This window comes from Ictidomys tridecemlineatus, chromosome 2, assembly GCF_052094955.1.
Source record: "Ictidomys tridecemlineatus isolate mIctTri1 chromosome 2, mIctTri1.hap1, whole genome shotgun sequence".
Classification (NCBI taxonomy): Eukaryota; Metazoa; Chordata; class Mammalia; order Rodentia; family Sciuridae; genus Ictidomys; species Ictidomys tridecemlineatus.
In genome coordinates this window covers 46884577-46901457 of record NC_135478.1, presented here as the reverse complement: position 1 = coordinate 46901457, position 16881 = coordinate 46884577, and the positions used below count along the sequence as shown (strand labels likewise).

Genomic DNA, 16881 nt, shown 5'->3' with positions numbered 1-16881 from the left:
GATGGTTGGTCTTGGGAAGAGAGACCTGTATAGAGTTGAGAGTCTGAATCTGAGCTTAGCCAGTCGGGTCTAACCCCATCTTTGGCACACAGCCATCTCTTGGGCTTCAGGGTTTCCTTGTGGCATCACCTTCCTGAATCTAGATGCTTCTGCTTATGAGTGGCTGAACCTCCGTGTTCTTATCTATCAAATGGACACAGTGGCATTAACTTCTACATTGAAAGGCACAAATGAGAAGATGCATACAGGATACTTAGCCATAAGTAGCTTATGGAAAGTGTTTGGAAAAGATGGGCTGCTGTCAGAGTGTTTTTCCAGTTGCTTCCACATACTGGGAAGTGTTGGGAGCTAAAGACAGCAGTTTGTCTGCTTGAGGGGGCAGTTAACATATGGCCATTGGAGCCCTCATTTGGAGACCTTCACAAAGCTGCCCATGGTGGGGCCCTCTCAGGTCTTCTTTGAAAGCAAGGATACTGATGATGCAGGTGCTTTATTTCTAGTTTGTGTCTTGTGCTTATTTATTTCAACATAACCACCCCCAAGGTCTGTTAGCATCTCCATTTCAGAGATGCAGAAACTAAGACAGAGAATGTAATTTTACCCAAGGCTCTAGTGACAAAGACAGTTTTTGAGGCTGGGCCATATCAATACCATCTCAGGGGCCTAGGGTGGCATGGGGTCAGAGGAGAGGCATTTGGGCATTGCCTAAGATCAGCCTCTTGTACCTTGATTTGGTCCATGCACGTTATTGACTCATAGGGGCATTTAATGGACACTGCTTCCCTGCCCTTAGTCTTTTCCCCATGGAATTATTTGTCTCCTTGCTTGGGTGCATTGTCATTTGCTTGCATAATGCAGAGTGTAAAAGGGGTAAGAGCTGGAAGGAGGGGAGGGCCAGTAAGTCAGTCCTCTAGCTTTCTGTAGTTCTTCCTTTTATTATAATAAAATGATGTTGCTTGACTTTTGGTTTCCTCTGAGGGTCAGCTCTCCCCGCATTAGGTCTGATTCCTGAGAAGTCTTTCCGAGAATCTAATTGGATTTGGTAAAGTTTCCCTTTGTGTATAAGGTAATGGATGGAGAATCAGCTTGGGCTCCGAGGCCCTGGAACCAGACAAGTCTGGCTTTGAGAGCCAGCTTGACACTTAGCCGCATGTCAAGGTCTCAGGTTCCTTACCTGTAAAATGAGGTCATGGGAGGATGAGGTACTGAGGCTTATGATGGCCTTAGCCCAGAGTTGACACTGGGGAAGTGTCCAATTTTATCTCCTCTGTTAGTTTTGTTCCTGTTCTTTGTCTCCCTTTCCTGGATGTTTGTTGGTGCTTATTTTTTTTTTCCCCTCTCAGTGAAGCCCCAGTTCTGTTTTTCTGTACAATTGACAGCTAGCTTGAAAGCTTCAGCCCTTTAACCCCTAGGATCAGTTTCATTTTGCATGGAATGAGTCCGGCAGCTCCGTCCATGCCCTTGGCAGGTCTGGGGATGTGTGATATCCTGAGGACCCCTTATCTCCTGCATGGTGGTAGTGGGGGGAAGGGGAGGTAGGAGGTTGGTAAGCTAGACATTAAATTCACCCAGGGCAGGCTTGCTGTTTATGACTGAGAGAGGACCCCGCTTTGGCACATAGCAGCTGTCTCTGGGGTGGGCTTCAGGGTTTCCTTTTGGCATGCATGAATGTACAGATAAACAAAGAGAAGAATTGCCTGCCCAGCCTTTTCCTTGTCCTCACAAACCGGTGATGCAAATAAGAACACCATGGAGCCCAGGCGAAGAATGAAGTCCTTCCATTCTTTTCTCCATTTATTCTCCCATGTCAGGATTTTACGATCCCCAGCTTCAGTCATGGATGCCGCAAAAACTGGGGATTGCCTTCCAGCTACAGCAATCCAGCTCTGAAGCCCTGCAGGCAGGTCCCTCACCCACAGCCCTGTCAGTGCCAGCAGGAACTGCCAGACAGCAGAACCAGAGGGTCCTCACTTCTCCCAGCCTGGCGACCCCCTCCTTGCCCCTGGGAGCATCCCTGTCCATCTGGGTCAGCACGCTGCAAACACACTGAATCTCCTTCAGCAGCATCCAGTCAGGCTGAGGGGTCCCAGAGCCTCTGCAGTGCCAGGCCGAGCAGCTGCCGCGGGAGCACCGCAGTGCCAGGCGGGTGCACGAGGAGCACCAAGCGAGACTGATGGGGCCGCCGCAGCCGCCACCATCAACCTGGGGGAGGCGACTCGGCAAAGGCAATCAGGAAGCTGCTGCAGCTAATTCCATAAAGTGCTCGAATGCCACATTTCCAGTGACATTAGGGAGAAGTGTGAATTTTAATTTCTGTCCCTTTCACCTTCACAGGGTTGCAGACTTCACCTGGCCTTCTCCGAGGCCCTGCCAGCTTCCAGTTGTGTGCCTGGTGTGTGTGCTGAGCGTGAATCTCGCCTTCTCAATGAGGGGGGCTTCCTTTTCTCCCTTTGTTGTTTACATCGCTGGGACTAGATTTCTGAGTTTGTGCTTTGCAGGCTGTCCGGAACTGTATCTCCTCTGCTACTGCGCATACCTGCCGCGCATACCTGCCACTAGCGTGGAAGGCTCCTGGGGTGACCTCACGGCAATGCCCGCCACTCGTGGATGGTTTCTGGTTTCTTCAAGCAGGAGAGGAGTCTCATGAGAGGCCCTGAAGCAAGTTTGGGCTATTTTTATTGGCATCTGCTTCCTGCAGGTGCAATTATCTGTATTCTACCATAGCCTAGCCTGGGCCGTTCTGAGAGCCGGCACCAAGCGCAGACCCTCTGAGATGGAGGGTGAGCAGCTGGCTGGAACGTGGGAATTAAATTATGTGGATTTAGTGGGGGGCGATTTTGCTAAAAGATGTTTCATTCCAGCCTCTACTTCCCCCAGATATTGGGACTCAACCGACTATTGTGTTTTGAGGCTTTTGGAGGAGTTTTGCATCCATCTCCTCTCAGACACAACATTTCTTTCTGGTGACTGTGATTTCTGCACAGCAGTGTGCCCATGTGGCCCTGTGGTGACCAGAATCTGCTGCTCAGCTTCCATCTTCCTCCTGAGCCTGACCAACTCACTGAAAAGGGAATAAGAAGACTTTGGAGTGGGAAATTGGCCACTTGGGAACTGGCCCCTACAGCTATGATTGTACAAGGGTTTGTAACAGACCCTGGATCTTGCAGGAAATCAGGAATAGTCCAGACCCCGACTGCTGGGTCCTGACACTCCTAGCCCTGGGCGCTTGCCTAGTGTCAGAGCAGTGAGACCACAGATGGAAGGAAGGGGTCCATGTCACATAGTGGGCTTCTTGGATGACAAAGAGAGGTAGCCCCAAGCCAATGACCTGTATGCTCCCTGCTCTGTGGACCCGTCTGAAGCTCCCTGCCTGGCCTTGCATGGAATTCTGCTTTATTTGACTTTGCAAAAGGAAACGATTACAACCTGTCCTCAGTTAAATCACATTTAAGTTTGAATTTCACCTGGAGAGAATGTTCTCCCAAGGTACCTCATAACAGCCAAAATATTTGGTCTCCATGGATCATCAGGGAGCAGTCCCCTTGTTAACACTATCTGTATAAGTGAAGCAGCTAGGAGTTAGCACAATGAGTCAAATGTTTATTCAATACTGGTAATCCATCTAGTAACCAGAGGCCTCCAACCTTCTCATTTCCCACAACTGAAGTTCAAATGATCCAGCACTTCTTTTGGGGTAGAATAACATGGTTTATAAAAATCTGTCACTGTCTTAACAGTCTCATGAGAATACATTTGCGTTTTTGGCTAAATGTTGGGAATGTTTTCTTCTTTCCTTCCTGCTTCAGAAAACATCCATCGAATACTCAATGAGGCATGCAGAGCTGTGTTGGGTGCCAGAGTCCCTTTGCTGCTGTGACCACCTTTCAGTCCTTACCCTGAATGCTTCAGTGACAGTGCCCTGCTCAGATTCCCCAAATGCGTCATGCCTCTGTGTCTTTGACCATACCATCCCCCACCCCCTGCTGACCCTGCTGCCCTTGTCTGACTGCTGAGCCTGATTCTACAGGATGTCAGAGTTTAGCATGCAGCAGTATCACTTGGGGATCTTATTAAAGTGCATTATTTCAAGGTCTTACCCAAGAAATTCTGACTCCGTAAGCATGGTACAGGGCTGAGCACTCCACATGCTGACAAACATCTCAGCTGATTCTGATATAGTGGTCCATGGATACAGGCTTTGAGGAGCACTGAGTACATTTCACCTAGGGGAAGACTTCTGGGTTCCCCTAAGGGACTCCATTATTCCTCCTTTCTCTTTTGGCCTATGCAAATCTTCCCGCTGAGATTTGCTTACGTGTGTGTGTGTGTGTGTGTGTGTGTGTGTGTGGTGTGTGTGTGTCTGAATGTGTGTGTATAGTGTGTGTGAGAATGTGTGTGTGTAGTCTGTTTCCCTGGGCCAGAGGCTGTGGTGGTGGCTACTCAGTTCCTGGAACCAAGGCCAAAGCCAAGGCTGGTCCTGGATCCAGCCATCCTCAGTGTGGATAACTCAAATGAAATTTTCCTTTGGAGTAGAAACGAGAGCTTTGGAACAAGTCAGACATTGCATCTTTTAAGTCAAAAGGTACCCAGGTGCGCGTCTGATTGTTGAAGCAGTTTATTTAGAAATCACCGAGCACAGTTGAAGTAGCCACTCTCCAATTTGTGAGATAGAGGGAAATTTGTTGACCTATCACTGATGGCTTTTCTTCTTACCAAATAGATTATGGGGACCTACAGTTTCCAGCCCTTTAACAGAAAATTGTTTGGTGCACATCAGTGTGAAAGGTGCCATCTGCTTCCCATAAAAGGCTTTTCCTAATCACCCTTGTATATGAATTGCTCCCCTACAGTCCTGTTGGGCCCAAACTGCATTTTTTTTTTTTTTTGAGTCAGTGCCTTTCAGATGTTTTTGACGGTGGCCCACAGTAAGATCTACATGTTTCGCTGGGCGTTGTGGTGCATGGCTGTAATCCCAGCAGCTCAGGAGGCTAAGGCAGGAGAATTGTGAATTCAAAGCTAGCCTCAGCAACTGAGTGGGAGGCCCTAAGCACTCAGCAAGACCTTGTCTCTAAATAAAATATAAAAAGGGCTGGGGAAGAAGATCAGTGGTTAAGCACCCCTGGGTTCAATCCCTTGTAAAAAAAAAAAAAAAAAAAAAGAAAGAAAAAAGAAAAAGATACATGTTTCATTGCAACTCATAACACTTAGCCTCAAAAAATGCGTATTTTCTGAAACATCATGGCCTCTGCAGTGCAATCTTGTATTTTGTGCTATATCCTATTTTAATCTGTTCGACTTGATTCTGTTCTGCTTTATTCCACACTATTCTATTCAATACTTATTCTGTTGTACTCATTTTGGAAGGATGGCTCTGACCATTAAACTGACTTCATAGTTTAATAAATGTGTTAAAAAACAGTGCTTTAAACGTTACCAGGATAAATTATAGGCTAGTTCAATTTTATTCTGGGAAATGCAGCATTGATCTTTGGGACGAAAGCTGTGTTTTCTCCAATAATAATGATGGGTGGTGACAGCTAACACTCTCAGCCAGGCACAACACAAAGCTCTCCATATAAATTTCATTCCACATTCCCTATAATCCTATGAGATAGGTACTCTGATAGCTAGCGACGTTTTCTAGAGGAGGAGACTTAAGTTCTGGGAGGTGACGTGACTTACCCAAGGTCATGTGGCCGACAGGCGGCGTCTTTGATTCTTGAACCTAGGGCTGTCTGAATGGTGAGGTCTGTGTGGAAGGTTCCTGACTCACATGTTTTTGACTTCATGATGGTGGGAAAGCATTATCCATTTCATAGTAACTGTAAGCCCAAGTTTCGAATTTTGGTCTTTTCCTGAGCTAGTGATAGTCCTACATATCAGGTGTCACCCCATCGTGAGCCGATCAGTACCCTCAACATTTGCCTCTTCCTGTTTCCAGTAGTTACCTTCGTTGACTTGGAACGTCACTGCCGAGCTCTGCAGTGTGGGAGGCCCAGTTAGAGGTAGTACTGGAGTGAAATGACAAGGGAGGATGGGGGAGAGATAGAGGGAAAAAGGGAGGAGGGATGGTTGGGACCACAGCAGGCTGAGCAGTGGTCTTGAGCGCATCTGGTATTTTGCTTCACACCTTATCGGAGTTACCAGTCTGTGTTATACTGGCTGCCGCCTCCTCCTCAGACCACCCACTGCATCTGGCATTTGTTATTATACCTGCTGGGCAATTATTTGCACGTATCCTTCTCTGAGCAGAAGTCATCTTTCTGAGGCCAGGAATGATGATGCCTGGACCTTCTGGGCACACCAAGACCTGGTCCCTCAGAGGTGAGTGGAGTCAGCCCAGCTTCAGAGCATGGCAAATCCAGCCTGTGAGATGGGTGGCACTTGGTTCTGGCTTTGTGTGTGTGTGTGTGTGTGTGTGTGGTACCAGGGATTAAACCCAGGGGCACTTAGCCACTAAGCTACATCCCCAGCCCTTTTTTTTTTTTTTTTGTATTTTATTTAGAGACAGGGTCTTGCTGTGTTCCTTAGGGCCTCGCTAAGTTGCCGAGGCTGGTCTTGAACTTGCAATCCTCCTGCCTCAGCCTCCAGAGCTGCTGGGATTACAGGCATGTGTCCTATCTGGCTCTTTGCTCTTTTTGTTTTGTCCCCATGTCCATCGTGTGACATCTGTTGCCCTGCCCTTGACTGTGCGGGCATCTACTGGGGTGGAGTGAGGCACAGAGAGGCCGCGGGCTGTCCCTCCATTTGCATTTTAGCAGGGGCAGCAGACTCACACCAGGACTCAGCTGAAGGGCCAAGAAAAGATGAAAGCGGCATTCATGTCAGAGAGGGCAGAAATGACTTCCCACTTTGGTAAATTCTTCTCTACATTTTTGCTAACGTTCTCTCCCAAGGGACCTTGCAGTACAGACTCGTTCTTTGAGTGGTGCATGGAGATGGAATCATCTTTGAATGTAAAAGGCAAAAATAAAAAGGGACTAAAATATTTGACATATGATGAAGTTCTGTGATATTTTAGACAGTGAGTAAATTGGTATTTATATAACCTAGTATATTCATTTCCCCTGATCCACCCTCCCTTGAATGTTGACTTAATAACACGCTTGACTAAATGACATTAATTGCTTTAAACTGCCAAATTAAAAAAAAAAAAAAAGGAGAGAAAGCCAACATTTATTCAACAAGTGAGCTGTGTTCACAACCCAGGCTGGAGCCAGGGAAGGAGAGCTGAGGTCTCTCTGGGGAGGGAAGTCTAAGATGTAAGCTGATTGGTTCAGAGGATGGGGACATACATACCCCGAGGAGCATTCGCTGCCTGGGCCGGACATGAGTGGTGAGATTCCTGGGACTGGAATCTGTGGAATCAAACCTTGGGTCCACCTGCGGGTAGTGTATGGACCTGAGAGGTCTTTCAGTTCTCAATTTTCTATTTTCCTCTTCATGATCCCAGTCTCATCAAATTGTTCTGAAGTTGAAACTAGATCATGAGTATAAAATTTAGCTCAGCGTCTGGCAGTTGTAGGAATTCAATCAATGGCAGCAACCGTTATTTTAGTTTTTACTATCTTTGAGTCCTGTACCCACCCTCTGAGGCCAGTGGTATTGTCTCAGCCCAAGAATGTCTGCTACCCAGAGCAAGATTTTTATCTAGCTTGTCATCACTATTTTTGGCTTCTGTAATGGTCTCTGTTTGGAAATACTTGTGGAGTAAATGAGTGAGTGTGGAGAATGAATGAACTCTACAGTAGACTGAGAAAACCGAGGCTGAGAGAGGCCAGTGAGATTATAAAGGAGAGGACAGAGGTTCACCCCTGTCTTCAACTCTGACCTTCAGCTATTTGGGGCTCATTACCTAAATTCCCACAGAGACACCCTCTGTCCCTTCTGATCTTCAGGTGAACTGTGTACTCGTGAGGGTGCATGTGCCTGCAAGTGCATGCTCTGAAGAGGTCCCGGATTAGATGTAGCATCCTGGTGGTTTAGAAACAAAGGATTTGGTCAGCTCTCATTCTTGGGAGACATGAGACACGGGTAACCCTTTGCTCCTGGAGGGAGAAGCTCCCTAAAAACTCTTAGGTTCTGACCTCACTACCACGTATCTCTGGGAAATCGAAACAACCTGTACTCATCAAAGCCACTCTTGAGGGGCTTTTTCTGGGACTCGGTAAGGGAAACCTTTCCCTACAGAGTTGCCTCTGGATGTATCATCATTCTCTAGGGTGTTACAATGGCAATATAAGCCTCTCCACTGGCTCCTCCCAGACCTTCACACTCCCCTTGCAGTGGGCTGTGACACTGCCCTGTTTAGCCTCTTTCTCAGGTCCTGCTTCGTGGACAACACTGCCAATAAGGAGGAGAAGGAGGGGTGGGGGCTGATGTGAAGAGGAGCATGTCCTTTTATTTATTTATTTTTTTCTGGTACGAAGGATTGAATCTAGGGCTACTTTACCACTGAGCTACATCCCTGGCCCTTTTTATTTTGAGACAGGGTCTTGCTAAGTTGCTGAATCTGGCCTCAAAGCATGAGATTCTCCCTGCCGCACACAGCCTCTGGAGTCACTGGGATTAAAGGCGTGCACCACTGTGCTCGGCTTGTTTTGTTCTTTTTAAAAAGTCCTTGAAATCAGCTCTCGAATAGCCCAGTATCATTTTGAGAGATGATGACTATTAGTTCTTTGCTTCTTGTGTAGCAGTTTTTAGTCCAAGATGTCAAAATACATCAATAACACATTCTTTCTTCATTTCTCCTTTTCAGGTATAGGGAGAAGGTGGAGGGTATCCCCAGAGAGAACTTTGCTGCCTTGGACCATGGTTGGTCCCTGGCAGGAGCACGAGAAGAGAGTCTGAACTTGATGGTTTCCTTCGTTCCTTCATTCATGCATGTATTCATCACTCGACAAACATTTTTTGCGTTTTGCTACTCTGTCCCAGGCATCGTGCTGGCTCTGGGATTCTAAGGACAAGCAAAATAAGATGTAGCCTGAACCCTCATGGAGATGACACTCTAGTTCAGGAATCAGGCACTTCTCCAATAATTAGACTGGTGCATAAGAGTCTCCTGCTGGAGCCATGAAGGAATGCTGGCAGCAGGTGACCTGAGGACCTGTTCTGGTGTGGGGTCCAATGAGGCTTTGCCAGTGAGGTGGACTTTCACTTAGACTCGAAGGACGGTAGGAATTAATATGGCAGTGAGGTGGATGAGGGGACCCTGGACCATTTCTGTTGCCTCCTTATGCATCTGGCCCAGCTTCATCCTGGGCACTCCACTTTGACCTGTCCTTCAGCTCTTGGCATGAGTTTGGGGTCCCAGGAACTTACCCTGCACCTTTTTTTGTTTTGTTTTATTTTGTTTTTTTGCTTCTCTTCTTCTTATTGCCTCAAACTCTCACCCTGATCCCTTTAGCAGCTTGTTGAGTTTGAAATCTTCCAGGCTAATTCTTCTTTTTCTTTTCTTTTTTCTTGTACCAGGTATTAAACCCAGGGGTGCTTAATCACTGGGCCACATCCTCAGCCCTTTAAAAAAATATTTAGAGGCAGGGTCTCATTGAGTTGTTTAGGGTCTCACTAAGTTGCTGAGGCTGGGGCTCTGGGTTAGATCCTCAGGTGCTGCTGCCTTGTCTAATCTCCTCCTCTTTGCCTTCTGCACCTCACTTGCAGTTACTATAGTTTCCCGTGGTTTCTAATTACTGAGAGACTATGCTTAGGTCCTTCCCTCAGCTCCACAAGCTTTTTGAGGTTCTTTTCTCCTTCTCATCTTTGTCTTCCTTGTCGTTGCCTAGGGCAAAATCTCCTTTGAACATTTACCAGGAGCCAAGCAGCATTCAAAAGACCTAATACCTAATTACTCATTTAACCCTCACCTATACTCTGAGCAAGCCACTTCTTACAGGTGCAAGATGGTTAATATGGGGCTTGATACTAGTCTCTGGAACCAGGCATACCTGGTTCAAGTACTGGCTTTTCTGCCTATTAGCTGTATGGACTTAAGCGAGTGACTCAACTTCTCTGAGGTTTACTTTGCTAATGGAAAAATGATATCCACTTATAGTAGTAATTATGAGGATTAAATGAAATAATACATGTCAAATACTTAGCATAGAACTGAAGTGCTTAGTAATGGCAAATGATATTTTAATTATTTTTATGGTTTAGTCTAAACTTTAGTCTTTAAGACTATAGAAATTTGGATATTTTTTTAAAAAAAAATACATTGCCCATACAAATAGAACTTTAGAATATTCTAGAGATCAGATATATGTTTGTTTTAGCTACTCTCTGTGTGTTTAGAGAGAGGTCTTAAGGTTTCAGACTTTACCTTAAATATTCACTTATAAGCATCCTATAGTTTGAGATTTTAGATTTTGGCTCCTACCCTAAAAGATTGGCTTTAAAAAGATCTCAGAGTTGGCTGGGGGAGAGCAAACTGACTCCTTTAGCTCCCAAATGCAGTCATTTTAGCCGGCAAATAAATTAAGGGTAACAGTAATAATAGGAATTAACAACAGCTAATTAAAATGAGGTAAGTTGCCAATTATGCAATGGTGTCTGAACTCCAGAGTCAATGGGAGATATTTGCAGATGTGAATTTGAGCGGCACACAGTGTCTGGGGCCCAAGCCATTGCATTTTGGTAATGAAAATACCCTGGCTGCCTCTGTGTGGACTTTTGGAACGTGGCAGATGCCAAACTAGAAACTGTTTACCGATAGCTTGAAAATAGGGGCCTCCAGACACTGTAAATAGTTGCATTTTTTTTCTTTTAGGGAAGTGTCCTCTTTATTCATTAAATATTGATAAGATAAAAGAGAAAGAAACTTAACAGAGAGATTGTTCTCCTTTCTTCCACTGAAGACAAATCGAGGATGCCATCGTTCCCTGGGTGGGAACCCTTTTGGAGTACACAGGGAGCTGGAGTCCCTGTTCTCTGCAGAAGAATTTTGAGGAGGAGTGGTGAGAAGACCTGGCCTGACATTCTCCTCTGACCAGTTGAAGGGGTGTGGGAGCTTGTGTCTCTCTGCTCTGGCCTCTGCACACCCTATATTCCAGAGACATCAGTTTTCCCACTGGAATGAACAGTTTTCTCTGGGCAGGGTAGTGTGATGTTGTTTTATTAAAGCCTCACTACATCCTTCCGAGATTGTGTGCTCTTATTACACCTGCCTTACAGATGGGGAAACTGAGGCACAAGCTGTTGAATAACTTGTTCCAGGTCCCATAGTCAGCAAAGGGCTCTTGGAGAGAAGGAGGAGACAAGATGAGCTTAATTAGCTTTAACCTGAGATGTGAGCAAGATGCGGTAATTATAAGTACAGCGCACGATATCAGAGCCCATTGTGTGGACAGACGCTTCTGAGGACTACGGAAGTAGAGGGAACAGGTATGATAATTCCCAGGTCATTCCCATCATGTGGACCAAAAGCAGTGTCAGGGAGGCTCCTGGCTGCCAGAGCGTGAGGTGTGTACTTGGATCTGCTCAACCCCAAAGGGACCCCTCTCTCTGCTGCTCTGGGTCAATACCAAGACCTTTCCCAGTCCTTGAGGGCTCTGTGCTCTGAGTGCATATAATCAGATTCATCTGATATCCCTGATCCTCTTGAGGAAAGGATGTGGCTTCACTGGAGGGCAACTCCGTGCCACTCCTCTGCTTCTAGGTATACTCTTCACTCGTCACTGGGATTGGCAAGGATGTGATAGGGACCATCAATGTCACTGAAGGCACCATGGTAGGATCTGCACCCAGAAGCCTGCTCAGGAGCCTCGGGGCTCTCCCCACTAAGTGCATGAGGAGCTTGAGTGCCCCAATGAAGCAGCCAGGCATTTGTGGAGCCATTGTGGTGCATTATTCCTATCTGTCACCCTTTCCTCTTTGGTCCCAACACCCAGCTGGCCATGTGGCTTTCCTATGCATGGCCAGGATCTGCTTCTCCCCGGGAGCAGGGATATGCCACATCCATGTGGCCTTTCTGAGCTGCCTGTGCTCAGAAAGTGTCAAGGGAAGACTCTGAAGGATTCCTTGGAGTATCAGGGTTGGGGTCTCTCTGTCCCCCCTTGCTCTTCAGCCTGGTGTTTCCCCACCTGCGATTGCTGCAGTTCGTCACAGGGTGGCAGCAAGAGTCAGATGCGGAGGCTGCAGCTCAGCTCTATCAGAGCCGTGGACGGAGCCCGGTTGGACGCTCCAGGCCTCTTGTGGAGCTGGGGATGGACATCCCAACCAAGGCCATGGTGGAAGCTCAGCGTCATGCCTGGCCTTTTCTTGCCTGCACTGCCGGTTCAGGGAAGAGGGAGTTTTTAGTGAACAATGCTAATAATTCTCTTTGATTTCTAACTAGCCTTTTCTCCATCAAAACCCACACCTTTCCCAAAGAAAGAGTGCATGGAAGCCAAAAAAGTGGAAAATAAATGCCAGAGGAAGAACTGGGGGACAGCATACAGTTGTGACTCACTCAATGCACTGTCTCCCTGGCTCCGTCACTTGGGCATGTGGCCTTGCCCTTCAGGGTGTTAGTGTTCCCATGTGTACAACAGGGATTTCAGCATCATCCATGCCATGAGACTGCTATGAAAGGTAAGGAATGTGTGCATTTAAGATCATCTCTTGACATAGCTCATCTGCTTCTTTAGAAACCTGTATTTGGTGAACATGAGGAAAGAAGGTTGAGGAACACTTGCTTGAAGAATTCTCTGGTCATTGCTGATAAAGAGGAATGAAAAGAGACAGCCTTTCTTCTTTATCTTTTCTGGCTATTGTCAATGCTGTCCCATAGTTAGAAAAGATAATAGGCTTTGGACAGGAACCAACAAATGATGGGGGGGGGTGGTTTCTAAACGAACCTGGGTCAGGTCCTGACTGTTGCATACTCTGTGAGCTCCTGGGTAAGTTATGTAACCTCTCTGAGCTTCCATTTTCTCATCTGTGAGATGGGGATGATTGTAAGATTTTCTGTGAGGATTACAGAGTTAATACAGGCTGAGTATCTCTTATCCAAAAGGCTTGGGACCAGAGTGTTTCAGATTTTGGAGTTTTTTTTTTGATTTTGGAAAATTTGCATAGACTTTAAAGGACGAGCATCCTTTATCTGCAGATCCCAAATCTGAAATACTCTAAAATCCAAAATTTTTTGAGCCTCATGCCCATGCTTAAAACATTTCAGGTTTCAGATTGCTTGGATCAACAGGTTAGGCATCCTGTCCAGGTACAGTCTGGAACATGGTGATTGCTGTTTCTATGTTCACTTTTATTGTCCTGCTGGACTTTCCGTTTGATGGTCAAGGTGGGCCTTTCTAGAGAATAGAAATAGTTATGATCAGGTGCCTGGGATTGAACCTAGGGATGCCTAACCACTGAGCCATATCCCCAGCCTTTTTTATATTTTATTTTGAGACAGGTCTCACTGAGTTGCTTAGGGCCTTGTTAAGTTGTTGAGGCTGGCTTTGAACTCATGATCTTCCTGCCTCAGCCTCATGAGCCACCAGGATTACTGCACCACTGCTCTTGGAAATCAGAAGGCTCTTTTCTTGGTTTCTATGGGCTTCTTAGGTGCCCAGTGACTGTCATCCTCACATGTCCGCTTCATTCTTGCTGTCCCTCTGTGCTGCACATGGTACTGGGATAACAAGTCAAAGCTGCAGTCCCTTCCCTGAAAGGCTCATGGTACAGAGAGACAGTAGACCTAGAATCACAAGACAGAACAGACTGAAAACTTTTCAGTGTGCACTCTGGGTGCGGAGTGAGGAGCCACATGCTTAAACCTTCCTGGGAGGCTCTGGGGTGCAGGAGACCTCAAAAGGGAGGAGACTGTTGAATTAGAACTTGGCAGCTGGGAATCAACTTGTTAAGTAGAGGGTACGTCCCAGGCCGAGGGAAGCCTGGACATGTTGATGGGAGCAGTGGGGAAGAGGACGGAGTCTGATGTGACCTGCTCTTACATACAGGTGCAGAGAAAAGGGAAATGGAGCTGTTGGTGTTGGTGTGGGCAGGAACCAGAAGATTATTGGGCGAGTGGGGTAGGGGATGGTTTCAATGTTAGGTGAGATGCTTTTATTGTAGGCTGGGTGGAGAAGGAGGGCAGGATCCCACCAGTTTTGTATTTTAAGGTGGCAACTCAAAGCCTGTAATCCTAGCAGCTTCAGAGGCTGAGGCAAGGATTATGAGTTCAAAGCCAGCCTTAGCAAAAAAAGTGAGGCCCCTAAGCAACTCAGTGAGACCCTATCTCTAAATAAAATACAAAACAGGGCTGGGGATGGGGCTTAGAGATCAAGAACCTCTGAGTTCAATCCCTGGTACCCCCGCCCCCCCCCCAGAAAAAAGGACAACTCAGGCACCAACCAGTGTAGGACACAGGAAAAGGTGGGGGTCCAGAGGGAGACAGGACACCTTGTGATGAAGGTTTATACCAGGGCAACGAGAACTGGAGAAGGGGCACTCAGGATGTGTTTTGGGGGCAGAATCCAGGCCTCTCCCTGATGTTTGTGGGCTTGAGGGAGGAGCAAAAATTGATTGCCCTTGCCTGATTCCTTTTTCTGCCCATCCTCTTGACTATTATCTGCATGGCGAGGGGTCTTGTGCACATCTGTGGATGGAAACCCTAACCTGAGTGTCTCTGTTTACCTCCATGATGAGCCACCTGTTGGCCGCCTGGGGCCTGGGGTTACCCACATTGTGGTGATGTCACTCTGGAGGACCACGTGGAGAGGCAAGCACAGGCCCTGGAAGAGGCTCAGGGTATCTGGGCTTGGGAGTTTAAGGATTCCAGGTACCCAATGTGAAATAATAGGAGAGGGACAAGAGTGCGGCCTGGTTGGGCACATCTTCTGGGGCTCGCAAACGCTTCTTCCTTCTGGGAGGGCAGGACTGGGTGAAGGCTAGGGGGAACGCTCAGTTAGGACCCAGGATAGGGTGTTCAGTGGCTGACTGGCCTCAGAGTCAAACAAGGATCACAGGAAGAGTAATAATTTATAGGGTGAGTGTGACCAACTTGATCCTGGACTTACTGAGTTTTTGGCATCTGCAGGACATCCTGGTGTGTCTTGTGGTGCTCTGGGGTTTACCAGAAGTCCAGTGAAGGGGGAGGTAAATGGCGTCTGGCTCTTGAATGAGTGTTGAACTTCATATTATTTGAATGACAGAGAGGGTTCTCCTGAAGAAACCAGTCAGAGTCTGTATCTCTGTTTCTCATATAAACATACGTAGAATCAGATTTGGCTTTTTTGGGGGGGAAGCTCAGTTTTGGGTGTCTGACACTTTTCTCCCTAAAGAGAGTGGGGAGGAATTTCTAGTCCCTAGGGAGATAAAAACAAGGACAAAAATATGAAAAGCCCCTAAAATTTCAGTGAGGTAAGATGCAGTTTGCCTGCTGAGAACCAAATTTGCTGTTTTCTGCTTTCTCCTTTTCAGTTTCTACTTTAGGTGGTAAAGGTCTAAGCTTTAGGGAAATGCTGTGAAGGTTTTGAAGAACTATAATGACAGTGAAAGGCAGGTGAGGGCCATCTTATTCCAGGGACAGGAAGAGAACAGGGATGAATGAGATTCAGATGCTCCTCAGCCCCTGTCCCTTTCCCGAGAACAGAGGGAGGAACTTGGTGGACCTGGGCACCCCATTCTGGCCCTGCTTCTTCAGCACAGTGTACCCTTGTAGTTTCAGCTTGGGAAGGTTGCTGGGAGCCATTATGAGGACTCATCCAATAACCTGGGGCATGGTAAATTCTCAATAATGGTAATGTCATGATTGCTTCTGTCATTATAATTACTGTAATTTAATTCCCTTTTATGTTGGAGCCCTGATCAAAGTACCCTTGGAAAGGCATAATTCATATACTAAAATGAAAAATTTAATAAACAAAGTAATTATAATTCAGCCAGGTAGAATAGGAAGTATTCTAAGAGGAGAAAAATATTGGAGTAGCTGCAGAATAGATGCTTCATACATGATGGGTAGAGGGATGGACGGACGTAAATGGATGGTTGAATAGATAGTTGGGTGAATGAATGGATAGATGGGTGAGTGGAGAGATTAACAGGTAGATAGGTAGGTGGGTGGATGGATAGGTGAATGGGTGAATGGAAGGGTGAATAGTTAGGGAGCTGGGTGAATGGATAGATAAACGAGGAGAGCAAGGGAGGGATGGAATTTCTGAACATAAATTGATGTTTCCAACAACTTGGTGTTCTCCTATTCTCGGGGTCCTTGGAATTCTTGGCCATTTTCCTGAGCAGTTTTCAACTCTCTCCCCCAAGTCCATATGTCTTCTTGCTTTGCCAGTGCTGGGGCAGTGAGTAGGGTCACTTGGGACAGTGGGACCCCTGTTAAGAAGAATGCTTTCTTTCTTGGAAAGGACTTTGTTCTAAGAAGGAACCAGGTAGGTGACATTAGCAATGCAGGCAGGAATCTAGGGGCTTTTCTTGAGAGTTCATTGGATTGTATAAATAGGACACAGGTCCACTTAGACACCAGCCGTCTTTTGTAGGAGAATGGACATGGGTTCCTTTGCATTAAGGACCTACAGACATTGAAGGGCAGGGGCAGGGGTCATAGACACACTTAGCTCTGTGATCTTTGGCAACTTAAGTCACTGTCCTGGGCCTGAGTGTCTACAATCTGTAAAAAGAGGACAGTGTTCTTTCTCCTGGATTGTCTGGAAAGTCCATCATAGCACTTGATGGATCAACAAATCAATGTCTAATGGCCTCCCCTAATCCCTCAGTGGAAGACAGTCAAAGGAAACCATTAGGAAAGAAAAAATGCTCATGTATTTATTTTGTAGTAAAAATAAATGTTAACTGAGAAATAGAGCCCCCCCCCACCGATTTGTGGGGCTTGTGGAATAAATCGTATCCCATTTATTTGATCATCATGTATTGAGTATCTACCAGGTGTCGGGC

At 46.5% G+C, this 16881-nt stretch overlaps 1 protein-coding gene across 5 annotated transcripts in view; it reads left to right on the top strand.

The window, feature by feature from the left end:
* The window catches only part of Cacna2d3 (calcium voltage-gated channel auxiliary subunit alpha2delta 3), an 873532-nt gene that overhangs the window by 12939 nt on the left and 843712 nt on the right, over positions 1 to 16881 (top strand). The window lies entirely within an intron of this gene.